Here is a 19177-nt window from a genome sequence, read left to right as displayed (position 1 = left end):
AGCCTGGGCTGCAGCATTCCAGGCAGTAAGCTGCAGAAACCGCAGCCAGCACAAAAAAGCAGGAACAATGAGCACCAAAAAAGCCATTAAACAGGAACGGGCAAGGCTAGAAGCCATAGAAAAAGACAATGAACATAGGATACGGATGGAACTAATTAATGCAAAAATAACCAAGGAAGAGGCGGCCCACAAAAGAGAAGAACAAGCCAAAGAGGCTGCCCACAGGAGAGAGATAGAGATGAAACAAAAAGAGCTGGAGCTCCAGAGGGAGGCCTACCAGCAGGCCATGGAATTAGCAAAGACTAAGCTAGATGTTCCAGCCAATCCTAACAACCCTTCTCCAGGTACTGTTCCTCATCCCAGGAAATTTCCCACCTACAAGACAGGTGATGACACTAAGGCCTTCTTAGAAAATTTTGAAAGGACCTGCCATGAGTACAACATCTCTGCAGATCACTACATGATAGAGCTGAGGCCACAGCTCAGCGGACCCTTAGCAGAGGTGGCGGCTGAAATGCCTAAGGAACACATGAACAATTACGAACTTTTTCAAACCAAGGCCAAAATCAGAATGAGGCTAACACCTGAGCATGCCCATCAGCAGTTCAGAGCCCTAAGGTGGAAACCAGATGTGTCATTTACCCGACATGCCTACCACATTGGAAAGAATTGGGATGTCTGGATATCAGGAGCAAATGTTAAATCTCTGCCAGAGCTGTCCCTCCTAATGCAAATGGAGCAGTTCTTAGAGGGTGTTCCCGAGGAAATAGAAAGGTAGATCCTAGATGAGAAGCCCAAAACTGTAACTGAGGCAGGGGAGATTGGAGCCAGATGGGTGGAAGTGGCAGAAAAGAAAAAAGCTACTAGCAAGGGGAGCGAATATCACAGGGGGCAAACAGACAATAAACCCTATCACCGAGGGCAACCCAAGGCCCCACCTACAACCCAAGGAAAGCCCCAGACTCCCTATTGTCCCACCTCACCAGTCTCCAGCAACCCACCTCGGGCCAGTGACCAGTCAGCGGGACGCTGTTTTAAATGTAATGAACTGGGACATATAAAGGCCAACTGCCCCAAGAACCCCAGACGAGTGCAGTTCATTACACCACCATCACACCAAAGATCCCCTGGACCAGATGCCTCTCAAATACCCTCGGAGCGAAGGAAATTTTGAGAGTGGGCGGAAAGAAGATTATCGTGTGGAGAGACACGGGGGCACAAGTGTCAGCTATCCACCAATCCTTAATGGACCCCAAGTTCATCAACCCAGAGGCCCAAGTGACAATTTACCCATTCATGTCAAAATCTGTAGACTTGCCTACAGCTGAACTACCTGTCCAGTACAAAGGCTGGTCAGGAATGTGGACTTTTGCAGTCTATGACAATTATCCATCCCCATGCTACTGGGGGAAGACTTGGCCAACAGGTAAAGCGGGCCAAGAGGGTGGGAATGGTTACACGCAGTCAAACCAGCCAACTTTCCAGACCCATCCCTGTTCCTGACCCGTCCACAAGGGCCCCGTCTGTGTTAGCAGAGACCCAGACAGAGGTGGTGGACCCGGATCCCCTGCCAACGACTGCAACAGCCACAGTACCTCCAGTCCCAGAACCAGAACTGGAAAAGCAACCAGCACCAGAACCGTTGCCAGCACTGACACCAGTGCTTGCAAACCCATCTCCAACCCCAACGCCAGAGGGTGCCAGAGGGCCTGAACTGGCCGAAGCAGCAGACAGCCCTACCCAAGAGGCTCAGCCAGAGCCTGAAATATCGAATATTACACCAGCGGAAAGCGGTTCACCATCCACGAACTTAACCCCATCACCTACATCGCTTCCAGAGGGACCAAGCCTAAGTCCACAGTCTACGGAGGAACTGGGGTCTCCAGCCTCAAGAGAACAGCGAGTAGCTGTGGATATTCTGGGTCCTTTCCCAAAAAAGACCCCCAGAGGAAAGCAGTACATACTGACTTTCGTGGACTTTGCTACCCGATGGCCGGAAGCAGTAGCTCTAAACAACACCAGCGCTAAAACTGTGTGCCAAGCCTTAAGAGACATTTTTGCCAGGGTAGGTTGGCCCTCCGACATCCTTACGGATTCAGGAACTAATTTCCTGGCAGGGACCATGAAAGATCTGTGGGAAGCTCATAGGGTGAATCACTTGGTTGCCACCCCGTACCACCATCAAAGCAATGGCCTGGTGGAGAGGTTTAATGGAACTTTGGGGGACATGATACGTAAATTCGTAAATGAAAACTCCAGTGATTGGGACCTAGTGTTGCAGCAGTTGCTTTTTGCCTACAGGGCTGTACCACATTCCAGTTTAGAGTTTTCACCGTTTGAACTTGTGTATGGCCACGAGGTTAAGGGGCCATTACAGTTGGTGAAGCAGCAATGGGAGGGGTTTACGCCTTCTCCAGGAACTAACATTCTAGACTTTGTAAGCAACCTACAAAGCACCCTCCGTCAAGAGCCCCATAAGTTTACGTTTTTTCTGAATATTGAACATTTTGCTATTTTTGTTTGATATATTCATGCCTGTTTTTCTTTTCAGCCATTAACACAACACTGTAGATACTTCAAAACTTTCAAGAACTTATATTTAAATTACATTCCTTGCATTCTCATTTCACTTGCATTGAGCCAGAGGCTTCTTTTTTAAAAGCCATAATATGCAGATTAGTATTCAGTTTAATGACTAAAACAGAAATCAATCACATTAAATGTTGGTGTGTGAAGAGTGTAATTGAAAGGTAATTTCTGTATACATGTCTTTTTATCACACTGAAACGTCCGCTGTTTTCCTCTTTGCTTTATATCTAAAACACAGTAAGAGTTAAGGATGGAAAAAGAAAGGATTGAGAATCATAATTAAACACAATGGAAAGACAATGAATTATCAAATGCTCTCACTGTCTTTACCACACACAGAGAAAGAATGTATATTTGATTCAAGGCCTCATTCCACAGACTGAACGATGCTAGGAATATTCAGTAATCTTTTTGCTCAATGTCACATAAACTGTCAGTAGTAATAGACAGTGCTGCACTGTGTCATTGCAGCTGGGTATGTGCTAGCTTTTTTAAAAGCTAACAAAGCTTCTTTGGGGATCTTTACATTTCAGTTTAACTAAACTGAAGTACTGACATATTCCTGTTTATTCCATATGCCTTTCTGCTAATGTAGTAGTTTTTACAATATGGTTATTTTATTCTCCCTGGATAGCCACTAGTTTTCTTCACATTTAGCTAATTTCTATAACAATCAAATATGTTATGATCAAGTATTGTACTGGAAGACAGTGAAAATAGTATTATATTATTACACAATATATTTCAAAAGAAAGAAATGATGTCAGAAATCTTCATTTAACGTTTTCCCCCCCAGGTACTTCATAAAAATTTAACAAAGAGGAAAGTAAAAATAAAAAGTTGTTCCAGTTTTCAGTTTTCCCAGGAGACCTGCAGGAAAGCAACCTGATCTCAAATGAATGGCAAGGACATCCACTGGGGACAAGACTATGCTACTCTTACTCACACTGAATAGTAGTTTACCCTACAACTGGCTCCACTGTAGTCAGTGAAATTACTTGTGGAGTAAAACACAATTCAGTGTGAGGAAGAGTATCTCAGTCTGGCCCTTATAAAGTTGTCAGATTATATAACTGTCATACATAAACAGTAGTACACAAAATGCAAATATCAGAGTGAAAACTGCCAGTAATTCTTGCATTTTGACCTTGAAAAGATTTCACCGTAAGTAACTGATAAAGGATGCATCATATATTTAAAAGGAAAAAAATCTTGTATACATACCCCCATCAAAAATAACAGGAATAGCTTAGTTAGTTTTTTGGCAAAACAAAAGTGAAAAATGTTGAGGGGAAAAGTATAAGTGCGAAACCAAATGTAAAGCTACCTTTCCCTGGATTCATGCAGCCATGAATATGAAACTAAAAATTAACTCCTACAAATCCCTGTACGATGACTGCTGATTAAAGATGAATTCAATGGCCAAAAAGAAACTATTGCACAATAAAAGCAGCAAAGAATCCTGTGGCACCTTATAGACTAACAGACGTTTTGGAGCATGAGCTTTCGTGGGTGAATACCCACTTCGTCGGATGCAACGTTTTGGAGCATGAGCTTTCGTGGGTGAATACCCACTTCGTCAGATGCATGTCACATGCATCTGACGAAGTGGGTATTCAACCATGAAAGCTCCAAAATGTCTGTTAGTCTATAAGGTGCCACAGGATTCTTTGCTGCTTTTACAGATCCAGACTAACATGGCTACCCCTCTGATATATTGCACAATAGAAGAAAGATAGAGGAAAATGTGAAAAAAAGGAAAAGGGAGAGGAGGGAGATGTGGAACGCATTACAAATACATAATGTGATAAATTCATTTTGTAGCATCAGAAAGGATAATCTGCAGAATTCCCTAGATGGCTGTCTTTAAGGCACACTGTAACTGCCATTTACTTCAGTTGGGTCATATTTTACCATTGACCATATTTTGCATTCTTTTTGTTTTTTGGAACTGCCTCTTCCTCTCCTCCTCTGTTTCTTCTCATCTTTTTGACCAGTTGTCCCCCTTTTTCGGTGTGGTGGCGGTCTTGCTTTGAGTGCTAGTGGGTTTCTTCATGTGCCAGCATTATAGATTTCTGTCTGCTTTTGTATTTTCATTGGTTGTTTTTTTTCTATGGATTTACGGTCTAAGTTCAGAGTCTGGCCAACCTGGCTTGATGCAAGACTTGGAGTGTGCGGGGTAAGGTTGCTTTAGGCCACCTTTTCGCTGCCGGATCCTGGGGCCAGTTAGGGGCTCATTTGCATATGCTTTAAAATTGAAGTTTCTTTGTATCATTGTATTTAAAATAATACAGACTAGAAGTTTTTATACAATATTCAGTACAGCACATGTACCAGGCCGGATTCACTCTAGAGTCTGCACTGATTTCCATTTTCATATGCAGGAATAACTTATGTAGAAGAATGTGGGAGGGGGCCTATTTATGCAGTTGAAGTGAAGTCTCAGTGATAGAAAAGCCAATAGCAGTCTTGTCTTCTCTCAGACTTTGTCTACATGGGGATGTTACATCATACTAACTGTAGTTAGTTCACCTTAAGGTACCTTATGTCTGCACAACACCTTTTCACAAAGCATCTTGATATCTTAGGAGTAAGTAAAAGATTTATACTTTTAATGTTTTCTCCTTCAGAGATAGGTATGCTCTAAAAAATCCATTCACATCACAGATGGGGAGAGGATTTTTCTCTTACAATAGTCATTGATACAATGAATACCATCGTATGAAAAAGACATTCTGATTGTTTTAATTAATTCCCATAACATAAAATATGCAGTTTCAGCAAATGAGTTCTCCTAGTCAGCACTTTCACATGTGACAGAAGTCTAAGTTTTGCTTGCTGCTTTGAGACATTATAAATATAGTTCCCTAGATTCCAGTGCCAGAAGGGACTATTGTGATCATCTAGTCTGAGTGCCTGTATAACACAGTCCATACAACTTCCCCAAAATTCCTTTTGAACTAGTGCATATCTTTAAAAATATATTTTAAATAATATTTTGCATTACCATAGCACCTTCCATCTGTGGATTATAAAGTTCTTTGCAAATATTAATTGAGCCTCACAACACCTGTGTGAAGAATTACTATCCCATTTCACAGCTGAGGAAACCGAGGCACAGAGTTTGCCCAGGGTCATACAAAATTTGTGGCAAAGCTTGGAAGAGAAACGAGGTATCCTCATTCCCAAATAAGTGCTCTAACCAAAAGACCACTCTCCTTTTATCCTAGTACAAAAGAAAGCACCATTTTCAAAGTATATTAGGGAAAATACATGAAGACACTCAGGTACATTTAATTTACTTCCAATTTCCTTCCTCCCTTTGGTGCTGGGATGATTTGTAGATTATTAGACACTGGCTTTTGCTACTGTGAGCAGAATGGAAGTATTATATGGATGTATAGCTTCATCCATAGCTTCATCCATAGCTTTTGGCAAACACCTTGTAAACAACAGTCCTAATGCAATATCCTATATAATCACACTAGTAAAGCACCAGTGAAATACTAGTCATATCAACAGATAGACACTAGCAGCAGGGGGAAAGCTCTGGGGAAAATGACTCTAGCTGACCCATTGTGTTTTGGTTTTCTTTCTATTAAAGGTATGTTGTCAGAGTGCTGGATTAACTGAATTATTCCCCTGTCCAAAGTGCAAAAGGAAGCTGTTCTAAAGCTTTAGTTATTTTCCCTCACTGGGCATTTCAATCACATTTCAGGGAAAAGAGACTCTCCTGCCAGGTGAAACTTTAAACTATGCTGCATTAGTCACCAGCTAATACTTTTTAAATTATTACTATTAGTCATATTCCCCTTTCACAGAAAATCCCTAAAAGAAAATACCATGAACAATTCAACCTAGTGACAGCACAGAATGGATTTAGCTTTCATATGAGAAAGTACTAATACATATGCATTTATTAATGTGTTGGGCCTTATTCTGCTTTCAGTCAAATTGTCCTCTCCTATTCTGAGGATGAAGAGAGCTGTTATCCTGTGGGTCTCAGTTTGATGGGCAAAACGGGGTGAAAATACTGCCTCCGTTGCATTTTGCCCTACTCACAGAAGACCCTATATGGGTGCTGTGCAGCTTGGAAACTACAGAAAGAAAAAGGCAAGGGGCAGGCCCAGCATGGCAGCCAACTTCAACAGTATCTTCCTGCCACAAGCCCCATGGGACTTGTTAATTATTATTAATGTATTCCTATGATACTATTACAAAACATTTGGGTACCCATCTTGCAAAGTGCTGTGCACCCTCATCTTCAATTTACTTCAAGAGGAGTTCAGGATGCTCTGCACTTCCCAAAAGGTGGATCAGCCCCCTGAACATGTACTATAAAATTCCATGCCATTGTACAAAGATAGATAAAGAGGGTACAGTCCATATTAGATAAGATAAATAAAAGTTAGACAAGGCACAAAACAGCAATTTTGGAGGAGCCTATGGGGAATAATAATGATGAAAAGGGAAGCAGGATTGCTTCAAGAGGTGAGTTTTTAAGCAGAAGACAGGTTTCTTGGTGAATGGGGACAGGACAACACTTCTAGGAAAGGAGGCAAGAGAGTATCTTCAAAAGGACTGCTTGCATGAGTAATGTCTACTCACCTGAGGATGGATTATAGGATTGGGACCCTAATGAGTTAATTATTTTTTATAGAACTTTGCAGATGTAAAGTGCTAGGTGACAGTTAAGTATCATCATCACCTTCCAGCTGAAAAAAACATCTTACCTTTGTTTCATAATTTACACCCGTGCAAAGCAAGTAAAATGCTACTGTTCTGATCTAACAACATTTTACATTCTCTTTGCACAGATATAAATGACTGGGCAAGCTGCAAAGCAGTAGAGTATCATTCTAAATGTAAATAAGGGCCCATCTTCATTAGGGAAAGTTGCACTTGAATGTAGCTGCTGGAGTAAGTCACACCAGCACTAGCCCCATTTTACATCAAGTCTACACTAGGGATGTGCACTAGCACAGCTACACCAGTGGGAATTTCCCTCATGGAGGCACACCTTAAAGCAAACTCCATGGGCCAAATTTTCCCTGCTGTTGTACTCAGGAAATCCCACTGACTGGCCTTGTGTGTTTTGGATGAGAAAGATATAGCACTTGATTTATTAGGAAGCATTTAACTATATGTTTTACCATAAGTGTGTGCTTAAATCTCATTGAAGTCAATGAAGTCCTGTCCTGAATTGGGAATCCTATTTTGTTATGAATTGCTTGACAGGATACCATGAAGTCTGTTGTTTTTTTCTTTTTAATTTTGGGGTTTTTTTAAAGAATAATGAAGAAAGTGCATAATAGAGCAAGGCAAATTACTGCCAGTGAACAACTTACCTGACAAATATAGTCCTTTTGTTCATAATTATTTGTGAACATACTATTATTATGAATGTATTCATTATTTGTAATTATTAATTAACACTTTGGGTGGATCTTCTGGTCTGGCCAAACGAAACAATCCTAAGGATAAGAGCAGAGATGATTGGGACAAATGTGGCTTTGTGCCACCCTTATGCTGCCCCTTCACCCATCTGACCTTTAGCCCAGAGGAGGAAGTTCTGTTCTCAGTGGAACTTACACCACCCTGAGATCTGCTCTGTACTGAGTCCACCTGTTGCCCCAAATGGCTGATCACCACAACAAAGTGGCATACCAATCACCCTTCATTTTCCTTAGCCACTCCTTCTTATGCTAGAGGCTGAGAGAGTTGGTTACCTTAAGAGTTGCTTCACCAGCAATTTAGGCATATATTTCAGCATATGGGCTGTTCATAAACCATTTGCTCCAACTGTGTCTTCAGTTGTTTGCTGTTCATTATTTGTGCTATGTAATTAATCACCTACCTCACACTGTTTCATTTCTGCTACCTGACGAAATGATTGAAACTTTGTAAGTGTGGGGGGAACACTTCTCGAATGAATACTGAACCCCTACGTTCTTGTTTATCTACATGCCCAACTGTCCTCCCCCAGCATTTGTTAGAACTAGACCTGCCTTCATTAACGTTTGTGGGAAAGTGAACAAAATGGGGAGGGGCAAATGGCCAAATTCAAATACAGTTCAGAATTTGTGAAAATATTTTTCTCATTATATCCTATTCTAGTGCCGACACAGCTACACGTTTTTAAAACCTATTGCTTCAAACATTTATAAATCTCCTGGTATTTTAGGAAACTAAAAGCACATTTTTTGATAACAGGATTAATTGATAGCACAATTTGGATTGGGGCTCCTCATTACCTCTTCCTGTTTGAATTAGTACTATACATTAAATTAAGCTAACAGCTTTCCCCTTAGGCATCTATTTGTTAGCCCTTAAATCCGGTATCACCTTTTATAGAATTCTTGTCCATCAAACAAGATTAAACACATGGAATATATATTCTCTACACTAGACAAGGAAAAAAATAATTGGAGGTTGCAATTATGTTGTTTGCCTGTCATGATATTTTCCTTCTTTGGGACAGAGTTTCAAAATACAGGCCACAAGTAAATAAAGAAGATTTTTGAAGCATGTTTCCTTGTTCTCAAATCATGTCTTTATGTCACTGAAAATTGTACATTTAGCCAATAACTGCAACAAAGTTGACATCTTCCCCAGTACTTTCCATCTTTAGGAGGTCTACTTTTCTGCATGGGACTAATGTCTGGGGTGGTTCTAGGGTTCTTGTCCTTTTTCCATCACGGACCCAAAGAAATCAGATGTGGTTTCTTGCTGTGACCCACCAAATCCCACAATCCTTTGCAGACACAAAACATTATGGGACCTCAACAACAAGAAAATGCTGGTTCTATGGTTTGTTAAGACTTGTGGGGCTGCTTATGGGTGTTGGGTCAGGGTAGTGATGTTGAGTGGTTAATGATTGTGTTGAGACTGTGTGGAGGGAGAAGTTCTAGTTGGAGCGGTTTCTGCTGTGGGGGCTCTTTCTTCTGCTTTACTTCCCAGCACTGCACTTAGCTCCAATTAAATGTTTCAAGAGGAAGCTGACTGCACAGCCTCTTGAAACACACAGAAAAAAGAGGATATGACTACTGAGCTTGCTCTCGGACTGTGTTGGGGGTGGGGCAGAGGCAGATGCTGCCAGAGCAGAGGAAGAGGGAGGGAGCTGCTCCCTCTCCACCTGCCTTGGCTCCAGGACCGGCGATAGGGTTTCTGGCGCCCTAGGCACCGGGACATTTCGCCGCCCCGCGCACGGGTCTCGTGGCTCTGGCAGAGCTGCCGCAGGCATGCCTGCGGCAGGTCCACCAGAGCCGCGGCTCGCTGACCCCGGGGGGGACTGCGGGCTGCGGTGGCAGGGCTCGCTGACCCCGGGGGGGAGCGCCCTGGGCTGCCGGCTGCGATGGCAGCGGCTCGCTGACCCCGGGGGGGTGCCCCTGAGGCTGCCGGGCTGTCAACGTGATATGCTGGTCGGCGCATCTCGCTGACCCCGGGGGCGGGGGGGCGCCCTGGGCTGCCGGGCTGCGGTGGCGGCGCACTGACCTCAGGGGCGCGCTGACCTCAGGGGCGTGCCATGACCCGGGGGACACCTTGGGCTGCTGGTGGCAGGCAGCTGGTGCTGCCGGCAGCTCATCCCCTCCAGCAGCAGCGGCTGCAACCATTTAAAAAAATTGGGGGGGGCGTCACTTTTTGGCGCCCCCAAATCTTGGCGCCCTAGGCAACCGCCTAGTTCGCCTAAATGGTTGCACCGGCCCTGCTTGGCTCCTACTTGGTCCTAGCAATTGCAGGATTTTGCTGGGCTTTTTACCCTCAGTCCATGGGACCCAGTGCAGTGTTCCCAAGTGGCAGTTGTCCTGCCTGCATGACACTCATGCATTTGGCAGTCCTATCATGCATTCCCTTAGCTGGGATACTTTTGCTTCAGGCAGCTTTGCTGACTCCCCATTCTCCCCAGCATGCGGATGGTACTGGCAGAGCTGCTAGTGACTGGGGCATTGGAATATGAGGATCTGAAAAGGAACAGAATGGGGAATGGACTGAAAAGGTACTGTAGCAAAATAAGGGATGCTGATGAGAGAAAGGAAAGAATGGAGAAGGTTGCCTTAGCCCTTCCCACCCCTAATAGCCCCAGACTTCCACTACCCCAGTATTCCAAAGGAGTGCAGAGGCATGTGTAAGGGGTCTGTTGGCCCCTTACTGAAACTTGGGGGAAAGGGTTTGTTTGATTCTCTGACAATACCGGGAGAAAGGAGAAGGGCTGAAGAGGTATCAGGATCCTGGGACTGAGAGTCCCCTGAGCCAAGGGAAGAGGCCAGCACTCCAAGTCAGCTGCATGGACAGCACAAGCAGGCCAGTGAGAGAGTCAAGAACCCAGGGACTGTCCTAGGCAAGAGCGAGGGCTGCCCAGGCCGAGGAAGGCAGAGCCATGGAGAGTGCAACAGACCAAAACTGAGCTGGGGAGAGAGTAGCAGGCCAGAGCCAAAGGGGCCAGAGAAGCGCTCCAGAGGCAGAGCTGAGCTGGAAGTAGAGAAGCAGCCCAGAGATGAGGAGCTGGAGCAGTGCAGACCAACCACACCGACAGTGAGCCAGGACTGAGCTACAGCGGGGAACTACAGGGCCAGAGCTGGGATAGCAGATGCCTGGTGTGCCACAAGTAACACTGAAGCTGAGAGTAGTGAGCAGCTGGGGAGAGCAGGGTGGGACCCTGGGCAGAGAGGGTTCAGCGAAGGGAGATGTCACTAGACAAGGCCAGGCTTGGTGGAAGGGAGCACATGAACCCAATGGGTGGCCTGATGCTGGGGAGAAGTGTCCGGCTACCTAGAGCCTGAGGGTATTTAGCCACCACCAGATCAGGTGTCTTACCTATGGTATCATCACAGCACATTCAGGTCCTGGGAAGGAGACCTGGGATATGTAAGGAACAGACTAAATTTTCTTGAGTCCTGAATGCTTTAACTTCTTTTTTTTTTTCAGTTTTACCCTTATTGATCACTGGGTCAGGGAAGTGGCCAGAGGGGAGAGAGTACCCTAGAGTGGAAACACCCTAGCCCCTGTGTTGAGTGACCCACAAGAAGACTGGGGGTTAAGTCCCCCAGGGATCCTGGGCCCAGCCTTATCAGAGTTATCAGAAGTCTGCCAGGGAGGAGGGTGGAAGAGGAGTCCTCAAGGTTAGCCAGACATCTGGGTTAAGGAAGTTTGGATGGGGACTTAGATCCTTTCACCATCTAATTCCACTGGTGTATTATAGAAGCCAGGAAAATTCCCCACAATAGTGGGGCGATTCTCCCGCTTACACATTCTGGCAGGACACTGTCTGTGGAAAGCCTGGCTTGCTGCTGCCCTTGTTGATAAATAAAGGACTTCATTTACCAGGCCTGGAAACTGACATCTTTCACCAGCACTACATCCATGCAATTGTCTTAAGGCAGAGTTTACAGTTATATGCTAATTATTTACAGTTAGCAAATTAGATAAATAATCACACACGTTATTACACAAAACTTGGCATCTATGGGTCCATTTCTTTGTCATGCCCCACTGGTTGAGAAATCCTGTTCTAGACTGATGAAGTACCTAGCCCTAAAGGGCTGCTCTGATGACCTTTGGAGCTCATTCTTCTTGTCACACCTGCCCAAACTCTGATTACAAAGCACTTTCAGTAGACTGCCAGATCAACAACCCTATTAATAGAAATAAAAAGAGTCAGCAGCCATAGTCCAGGGCTACAGAAAAGATTTCTTTGAAATAATTGGTTTCTTCCAGTAGATAGTGTACATTCTTCAGGCCAGGATTTTTATGGAAATGAGGCAAGCGACATAACTTCCAGCTGAAGCAGCAAAAGTTATTCTGTTTCAACATAGACAAGACAGACTCCTATATAAGAGGAGAGAATACCTCACTCATCTTTGTTTACCTTAGTCCAAATCCCAACTGTTGAATCTCACTTCATTTTCCCTCAGTATGCACAAGCTTGCTTCCAAAATCATGTATCCATATCTCCATATACTGATATATTCCCACCACTAAAACCTTGATTTTTGGCTTTAGCATTTCCTGGAATATGTGCTAAGTCCTTCAATAGAATACTTGAAAAGGAGACAAACTAAAGAATGTATCAGGCTTAAAAATGCAAGGACAAGGAGGAAATGCCAAGTTCTAAGCTTTCTTTTTTTTTTTCCATTAGCACATTTCCCATAGCTCAGTTTCTAGATCAAGCTACTGTCCATGGACAGAATATTATGAAAAATGTAACTTTATGTGCGCAAGATGGGATTGTTCTTTTCCTGGAAATATTTAATAAGAAATTCAAGGATACCACTCAAATGGTTCAGACTACAGACAAAAAGGGAATAATTAAGCACCCCCAAACTGAATGTGAAACAAAGCTTCAAGAGAAGCCCCACCAGCACAAACTAATCAGAAAGGTATTTTGATGGAAATAGGCTGAGTTACAAGGTAAGAAGTCAGTGGGAAATAAACAACCAGTAACACAGGCCTTGAACCAGCAATGAGCTCTATGTGGGTGGACCCTTCACCTGCATGGAGCCTTGTTGATTATAATAGGGTTCAACATGGATACTGGGCTTATTGGCTTGTTGCCTTGTGTTCCCCCATCTATCCGTCTGTCCATCTGTTGTCTCTTGTCTTGTATTTAGATTGTAAGTTCTTTGGGGAAGGGACCATCTTTTTGTTCTGTTTTTGTGTAGAAGTTTGCAAAATAGAGTCTTAGTCTATGACTTCAACTACTAGGACTACTACAAGACAAATAAATCTTAAAGATTAATCATAATATGCTGTACAGATAGGGTGACCACTTGTCCTTTATTTCCTTCATTTATCCCTTAAGGTGACCACCCATCCCTTAAGATGTATTGCATGGATCGGGCAACCTTTGGCACATGGCCCGCATCACTTCCCACCCCCTCCATTGGCCTGGAATGGCGAACCACAGCCATTGGGAGCTGCAATTGGCCAAACCTGTGGACATGGCCGATAAACAAACCAACCTGGCCTGCCAGGGTGCTTATCCTGGCGAGCCGTATGCCAAACATTGCTGATCCCTGATGTATTGAAATGTATTAAAACTGACAAGAAGTACAATTTTAAACATTAAATTGATGCTTATAATATTGCATTGTATACTTGAGGACAGTAGAAATGTACGCTTGGGATAAAAATACGATATGATAAGAGAAATGGTATTTCCTTAACATGTGCCTTAAAATAAAACATTGTCCCTTATTTTTCTGTGTTGGTTTCCCTTAATTTCCATCCAACAAAGGTGGTCACCCTACATACAGGATCATTGCAGGAGCAGAGCCATAGAAAATGAACTATCTGAAAGAAGACATTGTTAAAAATTATATATTATCCTCTGTAAAAGTATTAAGCTGGTTATTGGATTTTGACTGTTACTGTATTTTTATATTATATTTATTATGTACAGATTAGATTTAATATTTCTATATGATTATTATTATTCTTTACTTTGTGGTAGTTACATCTACCAACCCAAAGAACATTTTAAGGAAAAAAAAAAGGTACACTAAAATACTTTCTGGAGACTGTCAGAAAATTGGATGTTTGAAGACTCATAATATTTCTTACAATATCTTGCCATCTAGAGGACAAAATGTGTGTTGCTTCAAAACAGATAGCAAATATCTTACACAGTTTTAGTCATTATTTACAGTTACTGTTGGTTAAACTCTCAGAAAGATGCACCTGTGTTGCATATCTATCTGGGCATACACACTCACAATGAACACAAACACAACACTACAATGTGAAAGCATACACGCACACATCCTGTCTTAAGTAGTGCCTGTAGCCCTTCTGCTGAAGGCAGCAGGAAAAAGGGCTGGATTGAAATATCTAGGGGTCCCTTTTGAAATTAAACACCACTAGCTCCAGCCCCTATCCAGAAACCTGAGTAAAACTACAAATCTTCCCTGAATGCCTTTCACAGGCAGTACTTCCCCGCTCACAAGCACTGAGGCTGTATATGAAACAAGGAAAAAACTTTATTAAGGGGAAAGGGAACATAGAATTATTTTGGGAAAATGCTAAAATTAACAATACATTTATTCCAAAAATACGTAAAATACCGTCCTCCCTGGAATTCTGAACAGAACTCCTTTGCCTCAATTTCCCCACCTGCCAGTGGGCACATCCAATGGACAAATGTCTTTTCTCCCCTTTCCTTCCTGTACACCCGACTCAGGGTTCTCAGTGGTTAGTAACATCTCATACTATGGAATATACTTAGCCAGGTCCATCTCCAGCACATAGGTAGAAGTCTTGCCATATTTCCATGAAGAGATACCTTGCTGAAATCTCTGCACTACCTCTCCCCATGCTTCTGCCTCTCACTGTGATGCTAACTGTGTGCTGTTGCCTCTGTGTCCTCTCTCACCATAATGCTGTCTCTCAGCATGCTGAAGTCTGCAGCCACAATGCCAAGTCTGAATTCTCAGGTTCCTCACTTAGCTATAGTGATAACAGCTCTAGCATGTGATCCAGGGTCAGCCATATGCATGTGCTACCAGGACTTTCAGACTGCTGCATATGATGTCGTGATCTGTTTTCAAAAGGATGAATTTTTTGCATACCCAAATATTGCAACTGAACAGCTAATTGAGTACATATAATAATATTTTCAGAGGGTGGCACAAAGTAGTATTAAAACTACTGAATGCCTGAACAGAAGCACAGAAATAAATGGGCAGTACCAGAGGCATGGCTATCTAGTTCTGCATACAATTAAATAAGCTAAACTGCATATACACATATAATCCAGATACCTAACGATGTGAATTATGAATTATTTACTCTGGCTGTGATCCAATGAAGTATTTAAGCATGTGCTTCACTTTAAGCACTTTAGTAGTCCTGCTGAGTTCAATGGGGCTGCTCAGGAGTTTAAAGTTAAACATGTGCTTAAGTGCTTTCCTGGATCAAAGACTCTATTTGCAACCATTTGTTCTACTCCTAGATAGAGTTACCTACAAGATATTTAGTTCTGAAATAATTTTGAAGGCATTTTCCTTTACTTGATTTACATTTCCCCTTTGTATTAAAGGTTTATAAGATTTAAAAAACAATCACAAAAAGATACAACCAACTGCAACAGAATACTCCAGAAAACAGCAAATTACATGCAAAGAAAAACAGTATGAGATCACTTAGAGCAACCTAACTCATGTCTAGCAAACCTAGTTATAATAAGTATTCTTTCCCTCAAATTATATCTTGCAGTCCAAGTAAATATAGGCTGACAAAACTGTGTATGTAAGTCCTAAGTTATCTCATGATTTTTCCTCACATATTGAAAAGTGCTTTTACTAACTCTACGAATGTACAAAGAAAGGGTTCGAACTGAGGTTAGGTTTGGGTTTTCAGGGAAACAAGTATCTGAATTATTGGTGTGAAAAAAAACAAACAAACAAAGGAACTATCATGCTGAACAGAGTGATTGAGCATCCTGTGGCCTCAAAACATGCTTCACAGGACGGCACAAACACATATAGACTAAACCACTGTGGGAAAATGAGGGAGACATGTACCTCCACAGCTTCTTATTATCCTCACTGCCTTTCCGTCACTGAGGATGCAGGACTCATTAATTTTCACCTCTTGGTCCTTCTACCCAATGTACCTTACAAATTATGCAATTCTGTATCAGCGTGGCAGAGCAATCCTACTGTATAATTTTACCATTACCTAGAAAAGAGAGAAAAACTTACATTGACAGATGGGTAAGGAGAGGGTCTGTATGCAGACCCAGCTGCTTCAAATGAACAAAAGCAGCAGTAGCCAAAACTCCTCCTGTGAAGCATTTCCTTGAAGTCTAGATTATTGGACTTTCAGACTTAAAAACCAGGACACCATAGGAGTGTGGGTAAGGGTAATTGGGCAGGATATTCAGGAAAAAAAAATGATTTCGCTAGCAGAAATCCAGCCACAATTAAACAAAGAAAACTCATTTTATTGTAAACATGACTGTGAGGTTCGGATAGTATCTAGAAACTTTGGCATTCCTAGTTTTCCAGGGCATCTGCTCACCTTAGTTACAGCAATTAATCTGCAAATAAGATAATAATACACCAGTTAAACATCCTTAGGGAGATCTAGTCATATTTGTCATGACTGGTTTGTACTGCAGGACACAAACCAGAGAGTTATAACACAGAGCTCAACCTATTTAACTTAACAAAGAGAAGGTTAAGGAGTGACTTGATTACAGTTTATAGGTATCTACACAGGGAACAAATATTTAATAATGGGCTCTTCAGTCTAGCAGAGAAAGATATCATACAACCAAATGGCTGAAGTTGAAGTTCAGACTGGGAATAGAGTATGAATTTTTAATGGTGAGAGTAATTAACCATTGGAACAATTTACCAAGGGTCGTGATAGATTCTCTATCAGAGAATTTTTAAATCAAAATTTGATGTTTTCCTAAAAGATCTGCTCTAGGAATTATTTGGGGGAAGTTCTATGGCCTGTGTTATACAAGAGTTCAGACTGGATGATCACAATGGTCCCTTCTGGCCTTGGCAGTTATGTATCTCTGGATAAACCGTACGATATTGAATTCTAAAGATCTGTGTTCCATTCATATTTTTAATAAGAGCTGGTCACAAACCAGAAAAACAGTTCTTGAGGGGAAAAAATGAAGTTCTTTAATTTTTTTTTCCAAAAAATTCAAAAACTGTCACTGTTTTGATGAGATATTTCAATGGGTAACTTTTACAACTAGCCCCATAGCTCAGGAAAATCCACGAAAATTTCAACAAATAATTTATCAAAAACTCAAAATTTGTATAATTTCAAGCAGCTTCATTATTAATATTAGAGAAGGCAACAGAAGGAGGTAGGGGATAGATCTGCCCCCAGAAGGCATTGTAAGGGGTAGAAGATCAGAGCATGACATAAGGTACTGAAAGGTTGTTAGCGAGGCATAGTTTCTGGTAGGGTCTTACTGGGAATGTGTGATGTGTATGAATGGAGAGCATCCGGGCTCAATGGAGGGCTCCATACTTTGAAATAGTCAGTGAAGTTCCAGAACCTTTTGAGGTTCCCCCCGTTATTACAATTTGTATGTATTTTTGACTGTTGGGGATTGCTTCCTATATACTCTCATGTGCATTTATGTACTCAGTTGTTAGGCTGATGCGAGTCATCTAAAAGATGGATAGACAAACAGAAACATGCATTTTTGTTATTATATGATATACATATGTGTGGGCAATATTAACAACTGGTTTTTAACATGCTTCAACATCAGTTTTGGAAATGTTTGAGTTCCCTAACTGCACAGTTTTTATGTTAAATTTTGCAATACAGTGGCCTGGTTTATTAAATACTCTTAGACAGTGTATAGACATGCTAAGTTAAGACATGCTCAGCTGGTGTAGGTCAGTTAACAGCAGCTGAAGATCTGCTCTTATTATTTTAAACGTGATCATATCACAGGTAAAGAGGAAAAACATGGGAAAATGAATGTTTATGTTGCTATAGGCTGTGAATTCAAGAGCAAAGATAGGGCTAGTTTAGGTTTTGAACTTCAGCATAACAACTGATGTTTTGCCAAAACCAAATCACACTCATCTGAGGCCATCTGTAGTTAATGTTTATAATCACTACTTACAAAATATATACTGAGACAAGGTCTCAGCCTCAGAGAGCTTAGACCAAGATTTTCAAAAGTGCTTGTCAATTTTTAGGTATGTGATGGGGTGAACAAAGTGATGGGGATAAAAGACAGTACTGGACCCTAGGAGCCTGGCGCCTTCAGCTCTCCAGAGCATGTGTCAACTGGAGAAAAGTTTGAAAAATGAGTAACCCAACTCAGGAGAGAAGAGGGCAGAAGGACAGATGAAGGCTCCTGACAAGGGTACTGGAGAAGCCTCTCTGAGGGAAAAAGACCGTATGCTGAGCCTCGTTGGGGCTGATGGTTTGGTTGGCTTCTCTTTTCATCTTATATTGGATGGGAGGCTGGGAGAGAAAAACAGATGGTAGGAAGTGATCCAGGGAGCGTAACTCGGAGGGCACCTTTGGGGGCCAGACACTATTGACCCCCACAAGGTCCTGGGTTGGAACCTGGTAGAGTAGGTGGGCCCAGATTCTCCTATTACTGCCCCACAACAGGAGGGACTCAAGCTGCCCGACCACCTCACCTTAAATATCTTGGCCAATTATAGCCTGAGGGAAACCAAAAAAAATGCAAAACATGGGACAATAATTCATTTAGGCAAGGGTGTGAAGAGATTATAGATGACCAGAACAAGGTGTGTAGGATTCCTAGGAAGAGAGATTTTTAAGGATTCATTTACAGTAGAAGAGGGAGTTGTATTGATGACAAGAAGTAGGGAACTGTTCCAAGCACCTGGAGCTGCGCAGAGCAGAGAATGGGGGAAAGAAGGTAACCATAAGGAGAAAGGATAGGAAGAAGTGAAAGATGGAGCAGGAGACAAATTCACAGATGTAGGTAAGGATGACACCTTCACAACTTAAGTCTGCTGGGACTCAAATGTATTCCCTGACCACGTACAACAATGGTTCTCAAACTAGGGCCACGGCTTGCATAGGAAAAGCCCCTGGCGGGCTGGGACAATTTGTTTACCTGCCCCAT

This window comes from Chelonoidis abingdonii, chromosome 1, assembly GCF_003597395.2.
Source record: "Chelonoidis abingdonii isolate Lonesome George chromosome 1, CheloAbing_2.0, whole genome shotgun sequence".
Classification (NCBI taxonomy): Eukaryota; Metazoa; Chordata; order Testudines; family Testudinidae; genus Chelonoidis; species Chelonoidis abingdonii.
Note: the sequence above shows the minus strand (reverse complement) of the source record.